General features: G+C 40.8%; 1 protein-coding gene and 1 non-coding gene across 2 annotated transcripts in view; both read left to right on the forward strand.

Annotated features, from left to right (window-relative positions):
• Positions 1–5,615: 5,615 nt before the first annotated feature.
• Positions 5,616–5,688, forward strand: TRNAG-CCC (transfer RNA glycine (anticodon CCC)). Its single transcript has one exon. It is a non-coding gene; the product is annotated as a tRNA-Gly (tRNA).
• Positions 5,689–8,263: 2,575 nt separating this feature from the next.
• The window catches only part of APBB1IP (amyloid beta precursor protein binding family B member 1 interacting protein), a 99,586-nt gene continuing 81,194 nt past the window's right edge, over positions 8,264–26,655 (forward strand). Inside the window, exon 1 of the mRNA XM_061181617.1 lies at positions 8,264–8,332. The gene's annotated coding sequence lies outside the window, so the exon portion shown is untranslated. The remainder of the gene's footprint in view (positions 8,333–26,655) is intronic.

Below are 26,655 nucleotides of genomic sequence, written 5' to 3' on the forward strand. Positions count from 1 at the left end.
TGATGAAAGAAATTAAAGATGATACAAACAGATGGAGAGATATAGCATGTTCTTGGATTGGAAGAATCAACATTGTGAAAATGACTCTGCTACCCAAAGCAATCTACAGATTCAATGCAATCCCTATCAAACTACCACTGGCATTTTTCACAGAACTAGAACAAAAAATTTCACAATTTGTATGGAAACACAAAAGACCCCGAATAGCCAAAGCAATCTTGAGAACGAAAAATGGAGCTGGAGGAATCAGGCTCCCTGACTTCAGACTATATTACAAAGCTACAGTAATGAAGACAGTTTGGTACTGGCACAAAAACAGAAATATAGATCAATGGAACAGGATAGAAAGCCCAGAGATAAGCCCACGCACATATGGTCACCTTATCTTTGATAAAGGAGGCAAGCATATACAGTGGAGAAAAGACAGCCTCTTCAATAAGTGGTGCTGGGAAAATTGGACAGGTACATGTAAAAGTATGAAATTAGAACACTCCCTGACACCATACACAAAAATAAACTCAAAATGGATTAAAGACCTAAGTGTAAGGCCAGACACTATCAAACTCTTAGAGGAAAACATAGGCAGAACACTCTATGACATAAATCACAGCAAGATCCTTTTTGACCCAGGTCCTAGAGAAATGGAAATAAAAACACAAATAAACAAATGGGACCTAATGAAACTTAAAAGCTTTTGCACAGCAAAGGAAACCATAAACAAGACCAAAAGACAACCCTCAGAATGGGAGAAAATATTTGCAAATGAAGCAACTGACAAAGGATTAATCTCCAAGATTTACAAGCAGCTCATGCAGCTCAATAACAAAAAAACAAACAACCCAATCCAAAAATGGGCAGAAGACCTAAATAGACATTTCTCCAAAGAAGATATACAGATTGCCAACAGACACATGAAAGAATGCTCAACATCATTAATCATTAGAGAAATGCAAATCAAAACTACAATGAGGTATCATCTCACACCAGTCAGAATGGCCATCATCAAAAAATCTAGAAACAATAAATGCTGGAGAGGGTGTGGAGAAAAGGGAACACTCTTGCACTGTTGGTGGGAATGTAAATTGATACAGCCACTATGGAGAACAGTATGGAGGTTCCTTAAAAAACTGAAAATAGAACTACCATATGACCCAGCAATCCCACTACTGGGCATATACCCTGAGAAAACCATAATTCAGAAAGAGTCATGTACCAAAATATTCATTGCAGCTCTGTTTACAATAGCCAGGACATGGAAGCAACCTAGGTGTCCATCACCGGATGAATGGATAAAGAAGATGTGGCACATATATACAATGGAATATTACTCAGCCATAAAAAGAAATGAAATGGAGGTGTTTGTAATGAGGTGGATGGAGTTAGAGTCTGTCATACAGAGTGAAGTAAGTCAGAAAGAGAAAAAAGAAATACAGTATGCTAACACATATATATGGAATCTAAGGAAAAAAAAAAAAAGGTCATGAACAACCTAGTGGCAAGATGGGAATAAAGACAGAGACCTACTAGAGAATGGACTTGAGGATATGGGGAGGGGGAGGGGTGAGATGTGACAGGGTGAGAGAGTGTCATGGACATATATACACTACCAAATGTAAAATAGATAGCTAGTGGGAAGCAGCCACATAGCACAGGGAGATCAGCTCGGTGCTTTGTGACCACCTAGAGGGGTGGGATAGGGAGGGTGGGAGGGAGGGAGATGCAAGAGGGAAGAGATATGGGAACATATGTATATGTATAACTGATTCACTTTGTTATAAAGCAGAAGCTAACACACCATTGTAAAGCAATTATACTTCAATAAAGATGTTTAAAAAAAAAAAAAGATGTAAAACTATGAAACTTTAGAAGAAAACATAGGGCAAAAATCATGACATTGGATTTGGTAGTGATTTCTCAGCTATGACACCAAAGGCACAGGCAACCAAAGGAAAAATAGATATATTTAACTTCATGAAAATTTAAAACTTTTGTTCATTAAAAAACAAGTCACAGAGTAAAAAGGCAACCCATAGAATGGGAGAAAATATTTGCAATTCATATATATAATAAGAGATTAATATCCAGAATATATAGAGAACTCCTAAAATTCAACAACAACAAAAACAAACCAATTAAAAAATGGGCAAAGGACTTTAATAGACATTTCTCCAAAGAAGATATACAAATGGTCAACAAGCACATGAAATAATATTCAATGTCACTAATCATTAGAGAAATGCAAATTAAAACTACTATGAGATACCATCTCACACCTATTAATGTAGCTACTAGAAAGAAACAGGATGTGGAGAAATCGGAACGCTTGCGCACTGTTGGTGGGAAGGTAAAATTGTACAGTCACTGTGGATAACAGCATGACAGTTGCTCAAAAATTAAAAATAGAATTACCATATGATCCAGCAATTCCACTTCTGGATATATACTCTAAATGATTAAAAGCAAGGATTCAAAGAGATATTTGTATACCCATGTTCATGGCAGCTTTATTCACAAAAGCTAAAACGTGGAAGTAAAACAAGTGTCTATGGATGAAAGAATGGATAAGAAAAATGTGTATATTCAAGCAATGGAATATTATTTGGCCTTAAAAAGGAAGGACATTCTGATTTATGCTACAACATGGATGAAGTTTAAGGACAACATGTAAGTGAAACAAGCCAGTTTCGAAAAGACAAACACTTATGATTCTATTTATATGAGACACCTAGTCAAAATCATAGAGACAGAAAGCAGAACGGTGGTTACCAGGGGCTGGAGGAGGGGAGACTGGGGAATTAGTGTCAACAGGTACAGAGTTTTGGTTTTGCAAGATGAAAAGAGCTATGGAGATGGATGGTGGTAATGGTCACACAACAGTATGAATGTATTTAATACCACTGAACCGTACACTTAAAAATGGTTAAGATGATAAATTTTACGTTATATATTTTTACCACAATTTTTAAAATTGAAAAAAAAACAAGAAAACAAGAGATGGAGAGAATTCCTAGTGATCCTCTAGTTCTTAGCATAGTCTCTCAAGAGACCCAGATATACCTCCTGAGTTCAATGAGCTGTCAGAGTTTTTCTCCAAGAACTTCTCCTTTGCGCCTGAGCCACTTTGAATGGATTTTGTTCCTTATAAATCAATCCCTATTTGTTTCATACTTTCAGCCAATGATACTAGGTAGCAATGATAACTGCTTTAGAGACACAAGTTCTGGGGAGACAGTGTATGCATATGTATCTCAATATTTCACAGATGTTAATGCTTATTAAGTAACCTAACACTGGGCTCCCACGGGCATAGCCTCTGTGCAGTGTCAGTGCAAAGAAACTAACAGCCACATTTAATTTTAAACCAAGCCCACCATTCTTAAAACCCTTCTTCTTACTCTCTGCCTCTCTCATACCCTGCAGTGTCCCCGAACATCTTTCTCCTTGCTTTGCTCTCAGCTCCGCACCAAAAATTCTCTCCCAAGCCTTCTTGGGCTCTCTCTTCTTCCCCAACCTTCTCCTCCTGGGGCTATTCTTCCATCCTTTCCTTTCTGTTCTCCTCCCACTATCACTGGGGTGTGGAGCAGGAAGGGGTTGGCTGAGGGAGATGAACAAAGGCCAGAGGACTGAGCGGGTCAGGCAGAGGGAGAGTTTGGTTAACAGGCAAGAGGAAAAATATATACTATATGGAAAACATATAATTAGTAATAGCATACTAATTATATATGCATGTTATGATTAAAATAGAAATCATGAGCAGAGTTATTTTTTATTACCAATTTATATTTTATAAAGTAAAGCACAGGAGCTTAACCAGGACAGAAAAATGAGAAGCAGAGGTACCCAAGATGGTATCTTGAGTATCTCCAGCTGTGAACAAGCCAAAACTTAGAGGTTCACACAGCTATTTATCATTATCTCTCAGGGGTCTGTGGGTTGATTGGACTCAGCTGGGTGGTTCTTCCCCCGGTCTCTCATGCAGCTGCATTTAGATAAGAGCTGGGGCGAGAGTCCTCTGAAGGCCGGACAGGGGCTGGGCGCCCAAGACGGCGCCTTCACCTCACATCTGATGCTTCAGTGTTGCTGCATGTGGCCTCTCTCACCTCAGGGCGGAAAGAGCCAGTTAAGTGCGAAGTCCACCACCATTTCTGCTGCCTTCTTTTGGTCAAAGCAGTCACAGAGCCTGCCTGGATTCAAGGGGGATGGAAAGAAACGGATTCCAGCTCTTGATGGGGAAGGGAGAGATGGTCCTGGCCATCTTTGGAAATTACAGTCTGCTGCAGACAGCCTAAAAGTTAGATATTGATATCAGAAACAAACATTTCTTACTATTAAGAGCAAGCCAAATAAAATAAATGGGCAAAACTTTACAAAATGCTCAACCAAAAGGAAAAAAAATCCCTCTCCACTCCAAAAAAAAAAGTAGCAGGATTCTTACTTCAGGTCAACCCAGGTCCCTGCAAAAAGATGAAAGCACTCTTTAGCCTGGAGGAAATGGGCAAAAATACATGTTGGACTTGGTAGACGTGCCAAAAGAGTGAGGCTGTAAGAAACACAGTAAAAATCCAATTCAATTAAGTAAACTGAGTTCCCCTGCATTCTCTAGCTGCCCTCTGCAGAGATATTCCAGGGAGTCCCTACCCAAAGAGGGTGCCACCTGGAGAATTTTCTCCCACATCATCATTCCAGGATATTCGGTTCTTCCTTGCCTGTGATTCAATCAGCCATCTCCCAAACTTGTTCACTGCCACTCCTGTGTCTTGAAGCTCTTTCTGGAGCGTTCCTCTACCTGGGGCTTTAACTTTGCCCTTGCAGACTTTCCACTACAACTTTCTTAAGGGAAAGTAGTTTATTCTCTCACACTCCATGCACCTTAAGTTCAGAAGGTGGGTTTGCTGTTCTCTGTGCTCCCCATTGCTACCTGCAGACATTTTAGTGGCTCAGCTTTTTTTCACAACAAAACAAAGAGTGAACACATTTTTCTCGAGGCTCATGCCATTTGAGTAAACTATTCTGTTTACCTCTTCAGAACTGTCATCTTCCCAAACCCCAGTCACTCCTGCACTCTCATTTCAAAACCCTGACACCTGACTCCCAATCTGCCTTTAAGATGGCCTTAACTCTTATCATTCTGTTTGCCTGGAAGAGTCATGCATTACACCTGTTTCCTGATTTCTCATCCAGTTAGCACTTTGGTACCCTCAAAAGTGTCCCAGCCTCAACAATTTTATGTGGCCACCCTAATCCTGGGTGACTTAACAGTTAGCTACCCTTTGGCCTCATATTTCCTTGATCAACTCAGACACCCAGGCCCTTGGTCACACCCTGGACATTGTCAACTGATCTCACTGCTTCCAGGAGCAAATTTCAATCTGCCTACCTTCTGACCACAATGACCCATCCTTCCAGCTGGCTCGTTTTTGGCCACTCCCATTACAGCTAAACTTTCTCCAAACCTAGGTAACCCAGCCCTGCAGGAGAGCCACACGACTAAGCAGATTGCTTCCACCACCATCACCAATTTCAGGCTCTCAGGCTGCCTGGAAATTCCATTATATTTTTTTGAGCAACACACTCTCGGATTCTCTGCAATGACCTTGTTAAACTTTCTTGGGACTTCCCTGGTGGTCCAGTGGTTAAGACTCTGCATTCCCAATGCAGGGGGCCCAGGTTCGATCCCTGGTCAGGGAATTAGATCTCACATACCGCAACTAAGAGTCCACATGCCATAACTAAAGATCCTGTATGTCACTAAGACCCAGCGCAGCCAAATACGTAAATAAACATTAACAAAAAAACAACTTTCTCCAGCTCCCTAAATCTGTGACCTGCTAACCTCCTATCTCACCCCCAGCTGATGACCCGACTTCTTTTCTTACTTTACAAAGAAAATAGAGGCTTGAGATATTATTTTACACAATCTCATTGCTTTTAGGATGAGAAAACAATCCTGGACATGGTCCACGTGGTCCTACACAGTTTGTCCCTACTGACCTTTCTCCATCTAGCCATGCCTCACACCAGAGCTCCCAGGACACCAGTCCCATTGGTTTACATTCGATTTCTAATCCCTTCTGCCACTCTGCCACTCCCACCCCAGCCCATCAGCAAATGTTGTTGGTTCTGGTTTCAGAATGTGTCTTGGATCCAAACTCTTCTCACCATCCCCACAGTAGAATCCTCACCAAAGCTACCATCACCTTTCATCTGGACTGTTACCACAGCCTCCTGAGTGCTCTCTTACTGCTTTTCCTCTTGCCCCATCCGACTGATTTTCCAATCACAAGCCAGTAGGATGGCACACAGCAGAAATCAAATCACTTGCTAAACACCTTCCCATAGCTCCCTGTTGCAATTAGAATAAAACCCAAAGTCCTCAAGGCTGAGCCCCAGGCCCTGCTTGGTCTGGCGCCTGCCTACCTCTTGGTCCCCATCCTCTACCACTGCTCTACTCTTTCACCATATTCCAGTTACACTGAACTTTCTAACCTACGTTTCTATCTCAAGACCTTTTCTTGCTCTTCTTTATCTAGGAATGCTTTTCCAAGTCTCTGAATGGCTGCCCCTTTTCCTTATTTTGCAAAGAGGTGTTCCCTGACCTCTTTTCCTTTCCCATGAAAGTCACTGCTCTGCTTGACTTGACTTTTTACATAGTACTATGACTCTGTTCCAAACCTCTCAGTGGTTTCCCCTCATTCAGAGCAAAGTCCCTCCCAGACCAGGATAGTCCCTTCCTGGCTGTTTTTCCAACATCTCAAGTGCCCTCCTAACTCAGGGCCTTCAAATGTGCACTTCCTTTTGCCCGGAGTATTCTCATCCAAAAATCCACATGGATTAATCGCTCATGCATTTAGGTCTGGCTCAAGTGTCACTTAGCTTCCTTGATGACTTCCTAATTAATAGAGCAACTCCATCCCCACTCCCATCACTCTCTATTCCTCCCCTTTCAATTTCTGTCAAAATGCTTACATTACTTGATGCGTTAAATTAGTTTGTATATTGTCTGTTTTCTGCCAACTAGAATGTACCTTGCATGAGAGAAGGAACTGCTTTCTTCACGACTGTTTTCGTTGTTCTTAGAAGGGTAGGTGCTAAATAGTTTCTCATTAAGTAGTTAATGGCTGAACTATCTGAAATTACCCAATTAATTTATGGGTCTGATTTATGCCATTAGGTCTCCACCCCCTTCCCCACATACAAGTCCTTGACGACCCAGCTGTAGAGGGGAAGGACAGGTGAATTCAACCACATTTCCAAATCTAACTGATTTTAACTGCTGTGTTTTCAGATCTCACCCACTTTCTCTCTGGACACGCCACTTCCAAAAGTCACGGCGTTATTTCCACTTAGTCCTTTGCGATGACAAATTGTGTGGCCAAGAGTGGCCTGGTGCGTACGCATTACTTCATTTGCATCACTGTATCTCTGTAATACATTCTTAGAAGTGGGATCGCTGGGTCAAAGGGTCACTGCAGATGTAGATTAAGTCGCTGTTGTCCAATCCCTGTCTACAGGGTTCAGACCATTTTGGATTTCCACCAGCATTATGGGAGAAGCCACAGCCTCGCCGGCCAACTGAGTGCCGCTAAACTTTGGGGGGCGGTTGCCAACCGGAGAACTGAGAAACCGCCGCTGCGAAGCGCGCCCTTCCCCGCCCCGGCTCCAGCGGAGACCGCCTAACCCCGGTCCCGCGCCTCCCCTGCGGCCAGGCGGGCGGGGACCGCTCCTCTCCGGCTCCCGCGTGCGCTGCGAGCGGGCTGCGCGCCGCCGGGAAGCCGGGCCTTGCACAACTGGCCCGAAAGAGGAAGCCCAGAAAGGGCTGAAGTCAACACTTCGGAAGACCATTGCAAAAGAAATCGGCTTCTCGGGCTTTTGTGGAACCGCCATCCGGCCCCCAATCCCTTAGCCACTGATATATCGAGGCGACAACCAAGGGGGTCGCTCCCGAGAGAGGAGGGCCCGCGGCGCAGGTAGGGGAGGGCTGAGAGGAAGGCGCAACTTTCCCCAGAATTAAAACCAAGTTGTTTTCTTCGGGGGGGTACAGGGGGGAGGGGTGAGACGAAAGGAGGCACAAACCCGTAGAGTCGAAAAAAGCAGCCGCCGAGCTTTAGGCGTCTTTATCCACATCCGTGGGTGTGTCTCCAGCCAGGAGCCCTCCTCGCACCTCGATGCGGAGCCGCGCACCGAGCGCTCCACGTCTGCGCGCTGCGTGGGAAGGGCCGGGCTGACACCACTTCCTCCCGAGGCTGCCGACCTGAACCGGAGCGCAGACCAGTGCGCCGCGTCGCCCTCCCGGCCCAGCCCCGCGCGCGCTAGGCCCCGCGCAGCCGTCGAGGTAAGCGGCGCCGCCGGTCCGCCCAGGGGCCCTTGGAGCTGCACCGGGACCCGCTGGGCGGTCACCCGACCAGGAGTCTGGCCTGTTGGGTCCGAGGCCCGACCCTGCTTGCGGCGCCGGCCAGGTGAACGCGCGGCCCCCGCTGGGCCCTCCAGGGCAGCGGGTCCCCGGAGTCCCCTCCTCCGACCCCTGCACTTGACCCAGCTCCGCGGGGGGTTGGGGCTGGGGCTCGTCTTCCCCGCGTTCGGATTTGTCAGATTTGACTGATTTCCTGCCCAGAAAATTGCTCCGAGGTCAGACGGGGAACCGGTACACCCTCGCCTGTCCAGCGGGTCCGGGAGCCCCAGACTGACCGACGCTGAAGGAATCCCGGGGGGTATTTCACGGGGGGGCATTTCAGGGCGCTGTGCATTGAGTGCAAGTCGTGTGAGAATTTGAGTGACGATCGCAGTCTGACGCGTCTTAGAGTGTTTCCTCTTTGAAAACTTTCAGACGGCTGTTTCTTCTTTTTAAAAATAACTTTTCCTCCGAATTATTGTCCTTTTCGTTTTAAAATGAGGTAGAGGAAAGATGTGGACACCAGGCACAAGTTTTGTAATTTGGCTTGGAATGAGTATCCAGAGCATCCTTTTAGAGCACGAAGCAAACTAACCAGGAGATCATTATATCCAGGAGGACCTTGGGGCAGGGGTCCCCCTGAGGACCTTGCCCAGTGCACCTCTTATTTTCCTTCTGGGAAGGTATTTCTTATCGTTCAGACCATTGTGGAACGCTAAACGTGTTTTTTCCTAGTGCCACTCTTGGCAAAGCGGTTCAAAAATAACTTTTAATGTGATCATTATAGAAAGAAATGGAGTATCGGAGGAAGTAACATAAAGAAAAAAACTCATGAGTTTATTACTCCTCAGGTATAATGTGATTTAAATAAAGGCCAAGGTACTAGCTACTACTAATTTTAAAGTCTAGGGCCTCTGAATGGATGTTTGGGAGCCTTTGTCCCTTTGAATAAACCTCCAGTGGCAATTTTCCCTCTGGCCTCACTGAAATACTGGGACGGCACATGGGCAGTCTTACAGTAACGCTGGCTAGCAAAATTAACAGAGGATCTACTACGAAACTTCTGTAATGTCTTCCGGGTGGTATTTCCTGTCTGCTCAATGTGTTGTGAAAGGTCTAAGAAATTTAATATCATCTTCAGACTATTAGTACTTAGTAATTTTCACATTATTACTAATATCTGTGTCTTTTCTGGGTATTTGGAAGACTTGGGTTCTGTTCCATATCTGCCTTTAACTACAAAAGAGTGACGTTGATTAAGTTGCTTTGATCTCTCTGGATCTGAGATAACTTATCCATAAAGATTATTGGCCTACCAAATGTCTGTCATTAAAATAGCAATTGAGGAATTGCCATAATTCTTTGAATTTGTCCTATCTGGAATGCTGACAAAGTTAGAATTGCTGATCACTAACAAGAAAGAATGGAGAAAATAATGATAACAGATGTTGTTAGATTCTGAAATATTTCGAGGCCTTTGTTTTTTAGAAGTTCCTCTAAAAACAGTCAATTTTTGGCCTATATGTAAGACGGCAAATTTCCATTCTTTTGAAAAACTTAAGTAGGGAGTTGATATGCCCAAGCTTGGGCAGGTCCATATTAGATTTCAAAATTCTTCACGTGTTACTTCTCAAGAAATATAACTTTGTAATATGGATTACTTTATGACTTAGTTACTTTAAATCTTAAACGCAATACTTACTGGGTTATGTAGTGTCCATTAAATCTTTTGTATTTTCATGTCCTGAGAATGTATACCAATCACCCACTATTTTTTGCCTTTTTTCAATAACAAATTAAAAGTTCTAGATATTTTCATATTACTGTTAGAAAGAACTACCTATAGAATGCATTACCATAAGTGTCTGCATTTGATATACCACTTTGAATTTCTTCAAACCATCCCACTTGCAAAAAGCATGACTATTTTCACTTACTTCGAATCCTCTTCAATTTTATTTTAGTTATTTTTATACCCAATACCTTTTCGTGAGTGCAGAATCTTCTAATAAATTAAGTTTGTGTTTCATAGTCTATCACACCAAGATATTTACAATTGTACTGCATCGCCATCACCTAGCCAAATTCGTGGCACCATAGTTGGGACACAAATAACATTTACTAAACGTGCAGATATATGAGTTCCACTTCTGGGTTGTACCATCAATATGTCATAAGGCCCTGAGACCCAGCTGGCCTAACCCTTAGGCCATGGGCCACACCCTTAGGCTACCAACCCTTAGGCTCAAGCAGGCAGAGATGTAGCACCACTCCAAGGTACCACGCCTTCTCAGCACATACTCTAGAGCCTGAATTCATGACTCCATTTCCAGACATTTCCTGAACATCATCTATGCACTTGAATCACTAAGAATCATATTATAAGAGCTATTGTCTTTCTTCTCTGTCAATTCAGTTTCCTCTTTATCATCAAATGGTAATAGTAAATAATAATTATATTTATTCAGCTTATATTTTGTACCAGACCCTGTGTGACTAATTTAGACGTGTTGTCTCATTAAGCCTCACATCCTGGGCTTATACTATTATTACCAGCTTTTATGGTTGAGGAAATGATAGCACAGAGAGGTTAAGAAGCTTACCTAGGGAGTGAGAAGCAGAGCTGACCTTTGAACTGAGCCGTATGACACCAGCACTTGAAGTGCTGTACCAAGGACAAGGGCTTAAACGGTGAAAAAACAATGAGGCCGGGCTTCCCTGGTGACGCAGTGGTTGAGAATCTGCCTGCCAATGCAGGGGACACGGGTTCGAGCCCTGGTCTGGGAGGATCCCACATGCCGCGGAGCAACTGGGCCCGTGAGCCACAACTGCTGAGCCTGCGCGTCTGGAGTCTATGCTCCGCAACAGGAGAGGCCGTGATAGTGAGAGGCCTGCGCACCGCGATGAAGAGTGGCCCCCGCTTGCCACAACTAGAGGAAGCCCTCGCACAGAAACGAAGACCCAACACAGCCAAAAATAAATAAATAAATAAAATATTAAACAAACAAACAAACAAACAATGAGGCCTTTTCTCAGTGAAGTTCTGGTTTAATAGGAGAGATATAAATGGGCAGTTACAGTTCCACACGTGACCAAGATCATGTGCTGTGGGAGCACCCATCAGATTCCTACACCACCCTGGGGTCAGGGAAGATGAAATGAAGGTAGGCAAGCAAAGAACGTGCCTTGTTAATAGTGGGAAGACAAGCTATAATCACTTGTGAAGTTATTATCTTTATATATGTCTTTTGAAAAAATAATCTGCTTTAGCAGCAATCATGTGATTTCATTTTTATCTTTATTATATTCCAGTCCCTCTTGATAGCTGGCTACGTTGATTAAATCAATGAAGTAGTGAGTAGCTTTTTTTCTATTTCTGCTGGGGATCCTTCTGATTTGATCTCATATGACAGACTCATCAGTGAGATGACTGTGGGCTGGGAGAGGGGGTAAATGCTAGATCACATAGCAGTTGTGATTTATGTCACAAACTGGCTGGAAGATTTACGTCCATAGATATCTATCATATCAAACTGGAAGGAAAATAAAGAGTGGTAGTAGAACAAGCAAACACTAGATTTATTTTTTTCCTTCCTTTTTCACTGTGAATTATTTCATACATACAAGAGAAGGTGTAAGATATATATGTAAATTACAGCAAATAATAATAAAGCCAAGATCTGGATACCTATCACCCAGCTTAAGAAGTAAGATATTATCAATACGTCTTCTGACTTCCTCCCAATAAAATTACCCTTTTTTCTTGATAGAGGTAATCATTATTCTGAATGTGCTGATTTTTTAAAAAGCATTTAGAAAGCACGTACATGCATTTGCAGAAATGTCAAACTGGGAATTAGAGTATATTGGCACTTGGGAAACAAATTAGAATCTCCACTGACTTTAAGCATGGTCATAAATAGAGTGTCCTATTAAGTAAAGACAACTTAATCTAATAGCATTAAAACATAGTGGATTACAAATGGTTTAGAGTAAGTACCGTGGAAGTAGTGGTATCTTAGTCATTAATGAAGTGACCAAGATTCATCAGGGGATAACTATAACTTTTTTTAAAATATATATATATATATATTTTAAAAAAATATTTATTTATTTATTTATTTATTTATGGCTGTGTTGGGTCTTCGTTTCTGTGCGAGGGCTTTCTCTAGTTGCGGCAAGTGGGGGCCACTCTTCATCGCGGTGTGCGGGCCTCTCACTGTCGTGGCCTCTCTTGTCGCGGAGCACAGGCTCCAGATGCGCAGGCTCAGCAGCTGTGGCTCACGGGCCTAGTCGCTCCGCGGCATGTGGGATCCTCCCAGACCAGGGCTCGAACCCATGTCCCCTGCATTAGCAGGCAGATTCTCAACCACTGCGCCACCAGGGAAGCCCAATAACTATAACTTTTAAGTGTAATAAAGGATATGTAACTTAGGAACTGCTAATTTCCATATTACTTAGATTTCTGCTTTAAATACAATTCAGTCATTCAAAAAAAATATTTACCAAGCACTATTCTAGGTGAACAGAAGAGGCAAAGTTCTCTGCATTTGTGGAGTTTATATTCCAATGGGGAGATATAGACAATCATCAGTAAGCATAGTAAATAAGTAAATAATATAGGTATTAGTGAAAAGTCCTATTAAAAAGGGCAAAGTTGAACGAAGTAAGATTGCAGAATTAAATAAGGTGGTCAGGCTTGGCCTCATTGAGAAGGTGAGATCTGAGCAAAGGTTTGAAGGAGTTAACTATCTGAGGGAACAGTGTTCCGGGCAGAGGGAACGGCCAGTGCCAAGGCTGTAAGACAGGGGTAAGCCTGGTGTGTTTGAGGAACAAGACACCCATGTGGCCTAGAGGTAAGTGAGCAGGGAGAGAGTAATAGGAGATGTAGTTGGAGAGGTAAGAGGGGGGGTGAAGAGGTGGCAGATCATGTAGGGTCTTGTAAGCCATTGTGAAAACGTTGGCTTTTACACTGAGTTAAATTGAGGGGCCGTTACAGGATTCTGAGAAGAGGGGTAATGTGATCTGACTTACATGTGAAAGGCTCACTCTGATTGCTTGAGAAAAAGCTGGACAGAGTAAGGAGCCTATTAGGAAGCTTTGGGAATTGGCATATATTTTAAAGGTAGAGCCAATAGGGTTTCCTGGCAAAGTGGATATGGGGTGTGAGAGAAAGAGGAACCAAAGATGACTCCAACGTTTTGGACCCAAACAATAGGAAGGATGGAATTATCATCAACCAACATGGAGAGGTTAGAGGGGAGACCATCAGAAGTTGAGTTTTGGATGTGGATATGAAGTGTCAACTGGTAATAACTATGCGCTTATTATATAAAAGACTACAGTCATTCAGCCTAAGTAACTACTTGGGAAGATACAGTTATTAATTCTCATTGTACAAATTAGAAATGACAATTTAGAGAGTTTTAAGAATTCTACCTGAGATTACAGTTTAAGAAATGGGACATAAAACCAGATCCCAATGCTTTAACTCTTCTTTTCGAAGCTTGCTGAATGTGGGACTTCCCCGGCAGTCCAGTGGTTAAGACTTTGCCTTCCAATGCAGGGCGTGCGGGTTTGATCCCTGGTCGGGGGGATCCCTGGTCGGGAACTAAGGTCCCACATGCCGTGGGGTGTGGCCAAAAGCTAAAACAAACAAACAAAAAAACTTGCTGAAAGGATTGACCAGCAATCTTTTTTTTTTTTTAATTAATTTATTTTATTCTTGGCTGCGTTGGGTCTTCGTTGCTGCGCACGGGCTTTCTCTAGTTGTGGCGAGCAGGGGCTACTCTTCATTGCGGTGCGCGGGCTTCTCATTGCAGTGGCTTCTCTTGTTCCGGAGCACGCGCTCTAGGTGCGTGGGCTTTAGTAGTTGTGGCACACGGGCTCAGTAGTTGTGGCTCACGGGCTCAGTAGTTGTGGTGCACGGGCTTAGTTGCTCCACAGCATGCGGGATCTTCCTGGACCAGGACTTGAACCCGTGTCCCCTGCATTGGCAGGCGGATTCTTAACCACTGTGCCACCAGGGAAGTCCTGAGCAGCAATCTTTATCAAATAGATAAAATAAGAGTATAGTCAGCTAATCAGTAATATTTCATGCCCATGAGACTCAAGACAGTGAAAATTCTTTCTGATAAATGGGAGAGGGAGAAATGAATACTAAAAAGCCCCATATTTATACATAAATTCATAACCAGTGACATGGGCCTTATGCAATACAAGGTTTCTATGATTGTGAGTTTAACAGCAGGATTCTGAGGGAGGGAAGACAATGGCCTTTTCCACAAAGGAGCTTTTTGTGCCCTGAGGCTAAGATATTTATATTTTCAAAATCTAAGACCAGATTCGGAAGAGAAGGAAGCTTCCTCGTTGCACAGCTGGATTCAAATGGATGCGAGCATTAGAGCAGGTCTAAAGGTTCACTAGTAGCTCTTGAAGAATGATAGATGATGCTGTTATGACATTCGGAAAGCTGAAAGTGAATTTTAGGAAGTAGCTACTGAGATGGAGGTAACTGACATTTTGTTTGTTTTGGCTATAATGGGTGTCAGGGCAGTGTCATTATGAAACAGTCGCACTTAGTAGAACGCTACTTATATCATTGTCTACATCATAGTCCATGAAATAGACTATTTTTTTCCCCACAGGAAAAAAAGTCCAGTTTTCAATTAAGTGCATTATTAGGATTTCATCTCAAAAAGAGAAGAACGAACAAATTAGTTATGTGGCAGAAAAAATACCACAAAATCTTTTTCAGGTGATTTACAGAATGATCTCAATTCAGTGACTGATTAAATGAATTTGTCTAAGGCTGCTGTATTTATAGTATTAATGAACTTTTTCATCTCTGCTGCTAACGTAAAACTCACAGCTGTGTCAATGAACTGATGAGGTTTGGGATGTAGCATTTGTTTATTTGTTTTGTTGTTTTTAGGGGAATGACTTCCTTCTAGTTAAATTCTGTAAATGATATAACTTAGCAAATCAATACTATTTCTTAGCAATTCAAGACTGTTTGCTGACTAACGCGGTGCATTAAATTTCCCCCATTGTACGCAGCAAACAGAGATGAAGTGGCTTGGGCCAGGAACATGGTTAAATGCAGTGTGAGGCTGTGAGCAGATCTCTTAAGACCACTGTAGAATAGAAAAGCTGAAACGCCCAGGGAGCTCACTGCACTGACCCTCAGAGCAGAGGAGCATCCTCGAGACTCACAGAGGGGGCTTCTGTGCTTACACAAACACTCGAGTTGAATGAAACTCTGCTCAACGTGTTGTCATGGGAACTTTTTTTTAGTTTCATCACATACCTGTTGAGGGCCAACCATGTGCCAGAGTAAGAGGTGTAAAACAGAATAAGATATGGTGCTGAACCTCAAGAAGCTTCTGGTCCAGTGGGAGACACAGGGCTGCAAATAAACACATTCCAGGGTGTGATGTGCATAAGATGGTGACGGGAGTGATTCTAGAGAAGACATTGTACGGGGGTGACCAAGAGGCACTTTGAAGGCTAAAGTTATTTCCAGGAGGCCCAGTGGAGTTTCCTCCAGGCACCGCATGTATGAAATCGTTCAACAGGGCTGGAGCATACAGTGCAGTGGGAAAGGAAATGGGGAGATTCTGATTTAACTCTTAGTGAGTAATATTCAGATTACATTCATATGGTACAGTCACCACAACCTACCATCTTTGAGTCAAACGTTTAGGCACTTGTAATAACTGAACTGTTCTACTCTAGACCTACCCTGTCCAGTACAAACATAATGCAAGCCACGTTGATAACTTTATTTTTATTTTATTTTCTTTATTTTTTCACCGCGCTGCACAGCATGCAGAATCTTAGTTCCCCAACCAGGGATCAAATCCATGCCCCCTGCAGTGGAAGCATGGAGTCTTAACCATTGGACCACCAGGGAAGTCCCCACATAGATAACTTTACATTTTCAAGAAACCACACTAGAAACAGTAAAAGAGAAACAAGGGATGTTAATTTTAGTAATCTATTTTATTTAATATATTTATCCAAAATGACTATTTAATGAATTAATATTAATTATACTAAATTGCATTAAAGTCATATTAAAATGGTGGATGAACTCTTTTACTCTTTCTTTTTTCATACTAAGTTTTCCAAATCCAGCATATTTTACACTTACAGTACATCTCATTTTGGACTAGCCACAATTCAAGGGCTCAATGGCCACCTGTGGCTAGTGGCTACTGAATTGGACAGTGCAACTGTCCAATAGGTAATTGCATAAACACTGTATCCTAACTCCATGTTAACCCTTCAGCTGCATAGAGGATATTAGATGCATTATGAAGTAAGCTAAAGGAAAAAAGACGGGAAAAGCATTTTCTGTTACTGTGGGGTCTGTCCCTGGAACCAGATTCTAATGCATAATTAAACCTACACCCAGAATGCTTTATGAGCCCTCTAGCAACAAAAACAAACAGCATCAAATTGCCATTGCTTACTTTCCTTTTTTTTCTTTCTCTTCCCCTCTGCCGCCTCCCCCCACACCGCCCTTATTTTTTGGATTCTTCCTAAAAGTAACAGGGGCTGAAAAAGAGTGGAAGTAAAAGGTAGAGCAGGATGCCCTAAACCCACATCCGGCAAAATATGATCGGTTGCCCTAGGCAACGGTGGTTGTCAACTCTTTTTTTTTCTCTTTAGCTTCCACCTGCTAGCTCACGGGCATAACATACCCTCATCAACAGCAGCTCTCTTTGTGGTGGTCCTCAACTCCAGAAGTACACCTCCCTTTCAGGGCAGGAGGTAATGATAAGATTTGGATTGTGGAGTTGGAGGTGTCATGGGTACAGTTTGAAAAAGTCTCAGGGAGATTCTGATACAGTTCCTGTCTTGTTCAGAATGGTTAAGAAGCTCTGTCCTAGGGACTTCCCTGGCTGTCCAGTGGTTAAGACTCTGCACTTCCACTGCAGGGGGCACGGGTTCGATCCCTGGTTGGGGAACTAAGATCCCAAATGTCACATGGCACGGCCAAAAGAAAAAAACCTCTGTCCTAGAAACACTACTTACAGATGTCCTTCCCAATAGCTTAGTCTTTTAGAAATGTCCCTGGCCTATGGAAAAATGGCAGTCCAGGTACACAGAAATGCAACAGGCAGAACTAACCATCAGTTAGTACTTGGGACTTGGGAACATGTGTGTGGTGTGTGAATAAGTGACTGACATTTATTTCCACTGGTGGTTTTAGAGGGAGATATAGTAACAAAAATGATTATGATAATGGTGATAATAATAATAGCTATATTAGTATCACTAATATCACTTTATATGCATCAGATACTATGCTAAGCACTTTATAGGCATCATCTCATCCCTATGACGTAGGGACTGTTTTCATTGCTGTTTTCCACATGAGGAAACTAAACCAACAGAGAGGTTAAATCGCTTGCTCAAGATCACCCAGCAGCTGAGTGTATTTAGTGAGTGGTGTGTGTCTCATGCTTGGATGAAAATACAAGATTCCCTGCCTAACCTCAGTGTGGTGTGAAAGACAGACACGAAATCAGTTGTATTTGAACTGGACTTATAGATATTGTAACAGCAGCATTAGCAGAGTAGCTGCCAAATTCTACCTCTTAATCAGCCTGTGTCTTCAGAAGGCCACGTGGCTTGACTGTGAACATGAGCTTTTGAGTTAGACCTAGGCACGGTCCAGTCCTCCACTCACATGAGCTTGCCCAAATTATTATTTCTCCAGGCAGGAAATTATTATTTCTCTGAGTTTTATAACCTATAAAATTAGAATAATGTCACTACCTCATAAGATTGCTTCGAGAATTAAATCAGGCTCTATAGGTACCTGATCCGTAGTAATTTTTCCATATTTATAATTCCTACTGTTCTTATTTTAAAGTAGGTAGTAATACATATTAATATGAGCTTACATTGAGTTCTGAGTATTGGGTTGGCCAAAAAGCTCTTTTGGGTTTTCCCGTAAGATGTTTTTGGCCAACCCAATGCCAACCGTGGCGCTGTGCCGGCTACTAGGAGAGTTGAGGTGTAAATTCTGCCCCTTCAGCATAGTTGAGAAGATTTAGAAAATGCACATAAAGAGACAGATAAGCCATAAGGCACCTTGTGAACTGTCAAATTAGTGATCCTAACTCTGCTGCCACAGGATTTAGAGGAGGGTAGATCGCCAGGATGCAGGAGGGAGCCTTGAGCTGGCCTTGGGTGGTGGGTAGGACTAATGTGAGTGGAGAAAATGGGGTGCAGAGGTATTACAGACGGTGTGCACAGGGGAAGAGAAATCACCTACTTTCACTGTAAGCAAAGGTTTAGTAAGAGAAAGATGCTGATGGATTTGGAGAGGTATGTGGCGTGGATCATGGATAGACTCATCCCAGGAGATGTTTGCCCTGAAAAACTCTTCCAGCAAGCTGGGGAGATGCCAGGATGACCTGTGCCCACCGGACAGTGAGGGCCCTGGTTTGGTCATCAAGCCTCTGCCCCTTGGCTAGAAGCACTGGCCTCCCTGCCACCCACTCCTTCACCTTCTGCCTGCCTTTGATTGACATGGACTTTCCACATTTGCTGTTTGTACCCTTTGGAAAGCCTGCTGACCTGGCCCTGGAGACTGCTAACCTTCCTCTGGGCTGCAGGACAGACCCTGATCACTCCTGAAAAAGGCCTCGGGGGGCCGTTGCCCCTGGTGAATATTGACAGAGAGGGACCTTGAATGATCCCCCCACAATTTGACACTACATTATGAAGCAATGAGAGAATAACTGCATTTTTTAAAAATTTTTATTTATTTATTTTTGGCTGCGTTGGGTCTTCGTTGCTGCGCGCGGGCTTTCTCTAGTTGCAGCGAGCGGGCTTTCTCTAGTTGCGGTGAGCGGGGGCTACTCTTCATTGTGGTGCCCGGGCTTCTCATTGCGGTGGCTTCTCTTGTTGCAGAGCACAGGCTCTAAGTGCGCAGGCTCAGTCGTTGTGGCGCACGGGCTTAGTTGCTCCGCGGCATGTGGGACCTTCCCGGACCAGGGCTGGAACCAGTGTCCCCTGCATTGGCAGGCAGATTCTAAACCACTGCGCCACCAGGGAAGCCCAATAATTGCATTTTTGACTGGTTGTCTCTGCTGCAGAACTGCTGGAAGGATAAGGCAAATGGTGGAGGGGTTCAGATTCTTCACCAAGAGGCAAATAAATGAAAGATGCTGAGAAAAACAAATATATTGCTTAGCTGATTGAAATATAAATGCAAGCCATGAATTAAGTACTGTGAATATGTCATCATTTTTAAAAAGTGTTTGGGGATTTTCAGCTTAACTTTGTCAAGTTACATGGAAACTGTTATGTGAAATACATATAAAATACGTGCAGTTCTAGAAGTTGAATTCCCTCTATGTCTGCCGATTCAGCTGTTTGGGGTTCTTGAGATTGTGGGGGGGGGTTGTTTGTTTTGTTGGTGTCTGTGTGTTTTAAGTCAAGAATTAATTTTTATGCCTGGTTAATCAATGATCTTTCTGTGGATGGACTTGATTTAAACTAGTTTTGCTGGAATCCAGTTTTTGCAGGAGCAATCATAAATTTACCCTAAATCCATTTGGATTGGTCCTGGATTATAGTAGTATAGTACTTACTGCTGCTGTTTTTTTCTTTTTATTGTTTTAGCATATAGTGTTTGGTTCATTACTACATACATTTGCACAAATGACTCCATGAGTATGTTTTGATTGAATGTGCAGAGAATTGTAAGTTATCACATCACAGAAAGAGAGAGAGCTTTTTTGTTTGTTTATTTGTTTGTTTGGTCCTTTAGGTATAAAAACACCCTCTGCTCTTAATAACATCTATTAAAAAATAAAGACTCACACGCTATACACAAAAACTAACTCAAAATGGATCACAAAGCTAAATGTTAGAGCTAAAATTATAAAATTCCATATAAGAAAATATAAGGGCAAATTTGTTGCCACCTTTGCTTCAGAAAGTAAAGCTGCATCTTTATTCATATTTATGAAATCTGGATATTTTGACTGTCTGACTAATACCTTTGTCAAGATAGCCCCCTTGGACAACAGGAAAGTGAATGGGGTGGAAGGTGCAGGAACCTAACGGATGGATTCTTGGAAATTTTACTGAGACCTTGTCTGGAAAGGTCCACAAACACCTACCAAAGAAGTTAACCAAGCACAGTATCCCATTTTCTCTCAGTGTCCATATCAAAACGAACCTAAGTTGTATCTTAATTTATCATCTGTCTTTTATACCAGGGCATCATCAGGCAGTTGCATTGATCTGAAATAAGTTATTAGGGGTAAAGTAGGTACAAAACAAAGACTCTATAATATGCCCGCCAAAAATTTATTCATATATATTTCATTTTATAGTTTAGATTCTGGTAAGATTATGAAGCGCTAAATTCTCTGATGTTCTTAAATATATTTCTGTGTTGTTATATGACAGTATTATCTATTTTATTCCTACACCATTACTGTTCTGCTTTACTTATTGTCATTGTGGAAGTCTTTCATTATTTTTTTTTCTCCAAAATTTCCTTTGAATTTGACTCTGGTTAAATTGTGTATGTGTGTGTAGATTTTACTATGGTTGTTTTCTAGATAGTTTGAGATTGTCCTTTTCAGATTTTCTTCTCTGATCCCTAAGTTGTTAGGAAAATACTTTTTTCTTCAGGGTTTTTAAGTGTATTTAAATCTCTTGTTATTAACTTCTATTTTTATTACATTTTGGTCAGAAAATATAGCCCGTACAATTTCTCCTTTGGGGAATTTAGATTTTCTGGCATATGACTAGTTTTCAGTAAATGTCTTATAAGCTAACCCTACTTTTTACTCAAAGCCTCTGTATCTTTTTTTCCCATTAATCAATCAAATATAGAGAAGAAATTTGTTACAATTTCTAAGGTCATAATTTTGTAAGTCAACTCTTGAGCATTATTTTCTGTGAGACGTTGATTTAGTCCTCGAAATAATTTGTATAAATAAAAGAATATATTCTTGGCTGGAAAGTTTAATGATGACTCAGTTCTGAATCAAGACAAATAATGCTAAATTCTTAATTCTAGTTGTTGCCTTCAGAGAAATAAAGAAAATAATTAACTAATGACAAGAAAAACACTCCCTGGAAAGTTACTAAGCTTAGTTACAAAAAATAAACAAATAAAATACCCTTTAAAAAAAAAACAGTCATAAAATTTGTCTATCAGAAACAACACATGAAGGATACATTTTAGTTTTAATTTAAGCTAAATTAAAGAATTTAAACTAAATTCTTTTCACTTAGTTTAAATTCTTTTCACTAAGAATTTTTAGAATCTAGGCAAGAAAGACAAGGAACTGTTGCAGTGCACTTTCCACCTGAAATCATCCTCCTCGAATTGATCCCAGCAATATTTAGGAGAAAAAAGTCACAATTGGGTGGGGTGGAGAAGAGTCCCTTTTCTCCTTTTTGTGAGCAACCTTCAAAATGAAATTTAATAAAAAGGCAACCTATGGAATGGGCGAAAATATTTGCAAACCATATATTGGATAAGGGGTTAATATCCAAAATATATGAAGAACCCATGCAACTCAATAACAAAAAACCAGCAATCGTGTTAAAAAATGGGCAGAGGATCTGAATAGGCATTTTTCCAAAGAAGACATACTGAAGGCTATCTGATACATGAAAAGATGCTCAACATCACTAATCATCAGGAAAATACAAATCAAAACCACAGTGAGATATCACCTCACACCTATTAGAACAGCTATCAAGAAGACAAGAGATAAAAAATCTTGGCAAAGATGTGGAGAAAAGGGAACCCTAGTTCACTGTTGGCGGGAATGTAAATTGATGCAGCCACTGTGGAAAACAGTTTGGAAGTTCCTCAAAAAATTAAAGGTAGAACTACCATATAACCCAGCAATTCTACTTCTGGGTATATATCCAAAGGAAATGGAAATAGGATATCAAAGAATTACCTGCACTTCCATGTTCATTGCAGCAGTATTAACAATAGTCAAGATATGGAAACAACCTAAGTGCCCATCAATGGATGAATGGATAAATATGATGAATATATATATATATAATTTTATACATAATTTATATAATATATATTATTAACTTATATATAATATATATATTATATATGTAATTATATATATTTATAGAGAGAGAGAGAAAGAGAGAGAGAGAAAGAGAGGGGAGAGAGAGAGAATGGAATATTATTCAGCCATGAGAAAGAAGGAAATTCTGCCATTTGTGACAACATGGATAAACTTTAAGAGCATTATGCTAAGTAAGATAAGTCAGACAGCTAAAGACAAATACTGTATGGTCTCACTCATACGTGGAATCTAAAAAAGCCAAACTCATAAAAAACAGTGTAGAATGGTGGTTACCTGGGGGTGGGGGAATTGGGGAGATGTTGTTTAAGGGTACAAACTGCAACTCATAGATAAATAAGTCCTTCAGATCTAATTATAGCATAGAGATATAGTCAACAATACTGTATTATAAACTTCAAAGTTGCTAACAGACTAGATCTTATTTGTTCTCACTACAAAAAAGAAATGATGATTACATGATGTGATAGAAGTATTATCTAATATGATTATAGTAGAACTCATTTGCAATATATAAGTGTATCAACAAACACATTGTACACCTTAAACTCACACAATGTTATATGCCAATTATATATCAATTAAAAATTACATATTAACCTCTGGTTTTGCTAATATGCCCTTTAAGTCCACTTCTATGGACTTAAAACCAATTGTGATTCTTAACTCTATTTTAAGTTATAAAATTAATACAACATTATAGAAAATGTGCAAAATAGAGAAAAATAGACCAGCATCCTGATACAAGTGCTTTTTCACATGTTGATTTATGATCTTGTAGTATTTTTTTCCCTGTGTTCTTGGTTTTCTTACATTATTGTAATTTTAGAATATAAATTATTTTGTATCCTATTTATTTTACTTAAATATGTTGTTATAGTCTTCATAGCCGTTTTTCGTGGTAACAACAACAACAAAAACCCACTGAGTGATTACAGTAATTAACTTTTCTCATATTTGTCGGATATTTAGATTGTTTTTAATTTCCAATAATGCTGCCATTTCATCTCCAGGCATATAGAGTTCTTTCAAAGTTTATAAGATCTCCTTGAATTAAATTCCCAGAGGTTGAATTAACAAACAAAAGACAACGAACATTTCCATGATATCTAGATATTTAATAAGACATCTGATGAATGAATATAAAGAAAGAGCTTCTTTAAAGCTCCTGGACTTCAGGTCATGCTTGGAAAATACCTCACTACTTGTAATGATCAGGAAATAGAATTCATTCTAGATTAGACAGAGAAGAGTTTATTACAAGGTATATGGCTGCGTACAAAACTGGGAGGGTCAGGGAGGTAGTTTGATGTTAACAGTCAAGAATAACACAGCCAGGAGAAATGCCCAACTCTACCTTCAGGACTGTTCTGGCAAAACCTCACGGCAGCCAAGACCCACTGCTCCATCTAAGGTGATAGGGACAGAACAACTACCCCCAGGAGATTCTGTTTCACCATCTGTCACTTTCACTTCACGTTGCTCAGTGCCATCTAGCAGGCCTCCCATCACTGTGTCTGCTTGACTGGATTGTAGGTAGAACCCTAGCTGCAAGGCAGCATGGAAATGTTATTTTCAGATTTCCAGCTTCAGTATAATGGAAACACATGCTGCAAGGCACCTGGAGAGGATGTTTAAAGGGCCAGTCAGTAGTATCTGCCACAAAATTATAAAGAAGGGAGGAAAGGAGGAAAGAAGGAAAGAAAAAAACTTTTTTCTTCTATGACTCATAGTTTTACTGTTACGCTTAGATTCTTAATCCAACTTGAATTTATTTTGTTTATGGTGATGGGTAGGGATCTGACTTTATTTCTTGCAAATGGGTAGCCAATTGTTTCTATACCATTTATTAAATAATATATTATTTTCTACTGATTATTAACTGCCAACTTTTTCATATATTAAATTTGAGTTCTGCAGTCTTTGTTCTTTTACACTGGTTTATTTGTGTAAATCCTGAAGTACCAGGAATTTTTTTCTTTAAAATACATTTTTTGTTACAATTTAAGAATAACCTTTTTTCTCAGATGAAGTTTAGAATCAGCTTGTCAGCTTTTATTTTGTTTTGATTTTAAATCCATTTGGAGGTTTAATTGGAATTCCAAAAATTTTGTATTCTTTAGGAAGAAATGACATCTTCACCATATTGAACGTTCCCTTCTGGTAACCTGGTATTTCTCTCCATTTGTTCGTCGTCTTCTATGCTGTATGGTTTTCTCTATATAGGATTGACAAATTCCTTTTATTTATTTCTATATTTTTCATAGCTTTTGTTGCTATTGTAAATTTGATCCTTTTGCCATATCACTTTCTAATATTTATTGCTGGATACATAGAAATCTTATTGTTTTGTATATATTTACCTCGCATCAGCCATCTTATTAAGGCTACTTGCACCTAATTCTCTTGAATGTTCTACCCAAGCAATCATATCACCTACTTCTGCTAATGTTGTCTTTTCCCTATTGCCTGTGTCCTATATCCACTGCAGTGCTTTTGTAAATAAAGTTTTATTGGTACTAGTCATGCTTGCTTATTTACTATCATCTACAACAACTTTTTCCCTACAGCAGCAGACTTGAGTAGTTGTGACAGAGGCCATATGACTTGCAAAACCTAAAATATTTACTAGCTGGCTCTTTATAACAAAAGTTTGCTGAATCCTACCACAGAGTATCTATAAATTTTAGATATTTTTTCTGAGCTTTTATTGTCTAAGATCACCCAAACAAACTGAAATAGTAACAATAATGATGAGACTCTTTGACTTGTGTCTGACTTTAATAAGACGACTTTCTGTGTTTTACCATTAGAATAATGGTTGCCATTGGTTTCTGGTAGATACCCTTTATCGAGTTAAGGAAAGCACCGACCATTTCAACCTTACTAAGAGGTTTTTTTTTTTTTTTTTTTTTTTTAAACATCTTTATTGAAGTATAATTGCTTTACAATGGTGTGTTAGCTTCTGCTTTATAACAAAGTGAATCAGTTATACATACACATATATTCCCATATCTCTTCCCTCTTGCATCTCCCTCCCTCCCACCCTCCCCATCCCACCCCTCTAGGTGGTCACAAAGCACCGAGCTGATCTCCCTGTGCTATGCGGCTGCTTCCCACTAGCTATCTATTTTACATTTGGTAGTGTATATATGTCCATGACACTCTCTCACCCTGTCACATGAAAGAATGCTCAACATCATTAATCATTAGAGAAATGCAAATCAAAACTACAATGAGGTATCATCTCACACCGGTCAGAATGGCCATCATCAAAAAATCTAGAAACAATAAATGCTGGAGAGGGTGTGGAGAAAAGGGAACACTCTTGCACTGTTGGTGGGAATGTAAATTGATACAGCCACTATGGAGAACAGTATGGAGGTTCCTTAAAAAACTAAGAGGTTTTTATCAGGAATGGGTATTGAATTTTACCAACTGTCTTTTCACCATGCATTGAGATGATCATATGGCCTATCATTTAATATTTTAATTTAGTGAATTACTCTAATATATTTCCTACTGTTGGGCTGTTCTTGCATTCCTGGTTATTACATATTATTCTTTTAATATACTTCTGGAATCAATTTTCTAAAATTTTATTTGCAATTTTTGTATCCATATTTGTAAGTAATATTGATTTGTTGTTTTCTTATCTTCTTATTTTTTTAAAATAAATTTATTTATTTATTTTTGGCTGCACTGGGTCTTCGTTGCTGTGCACGGGCTTTCTCTAGTTGCAGCGAGTGGGGGCTACTCTTTGTTGCAGTGCGAGGGCTTTTCATTGCGGTGGCTTCTCTTGTTGCGGAGCATGGGTTCTAGGTGTACGGGCTTCAGTAGTTGTGGCACGCGGGCTTCAGTAGTTGTGGCTTATGGGCTCTAGAGCGCAGGCTCAGTAGTTGTGGTGCACGGGCTTAGTTGCCCCGCGGCATGTGGGATCTTCCCAGAGCAGGGACTGAACCCATGCCCCCTGCATTGGCAGGCGGATTCTTAACCACTGCACCACCAGGGAAGTCCCCTGATTGCTTTTTAAATAGCAATTATTCTTATTGCTGTGTCATCATAAATCTCTCTGAAGACATCAATTGGAACTTTTTTTTAATCTCTCTTCTATTTCTTTCATCAACTCTTTTTCCTCAGGGGTCAGTATTTTGGTTTTTA

The sequence above is a fragment of the Eubalaena glacialis genome, chromosome 2 (genome assembly GCF_028564815.1).
Source record: "Eubalaena glacialis isolate mEubGla1 chromosome 2, mEubGla1.1.hap2.+ XY, whole genome shotgun sequence".
NCBI classification, from domain to species: Eukaryota; Metazoa; Chordata; class Mammalia; order Artiodactyla; family Balaenidae; genus Eubalaena; species Eubalaena glacialis.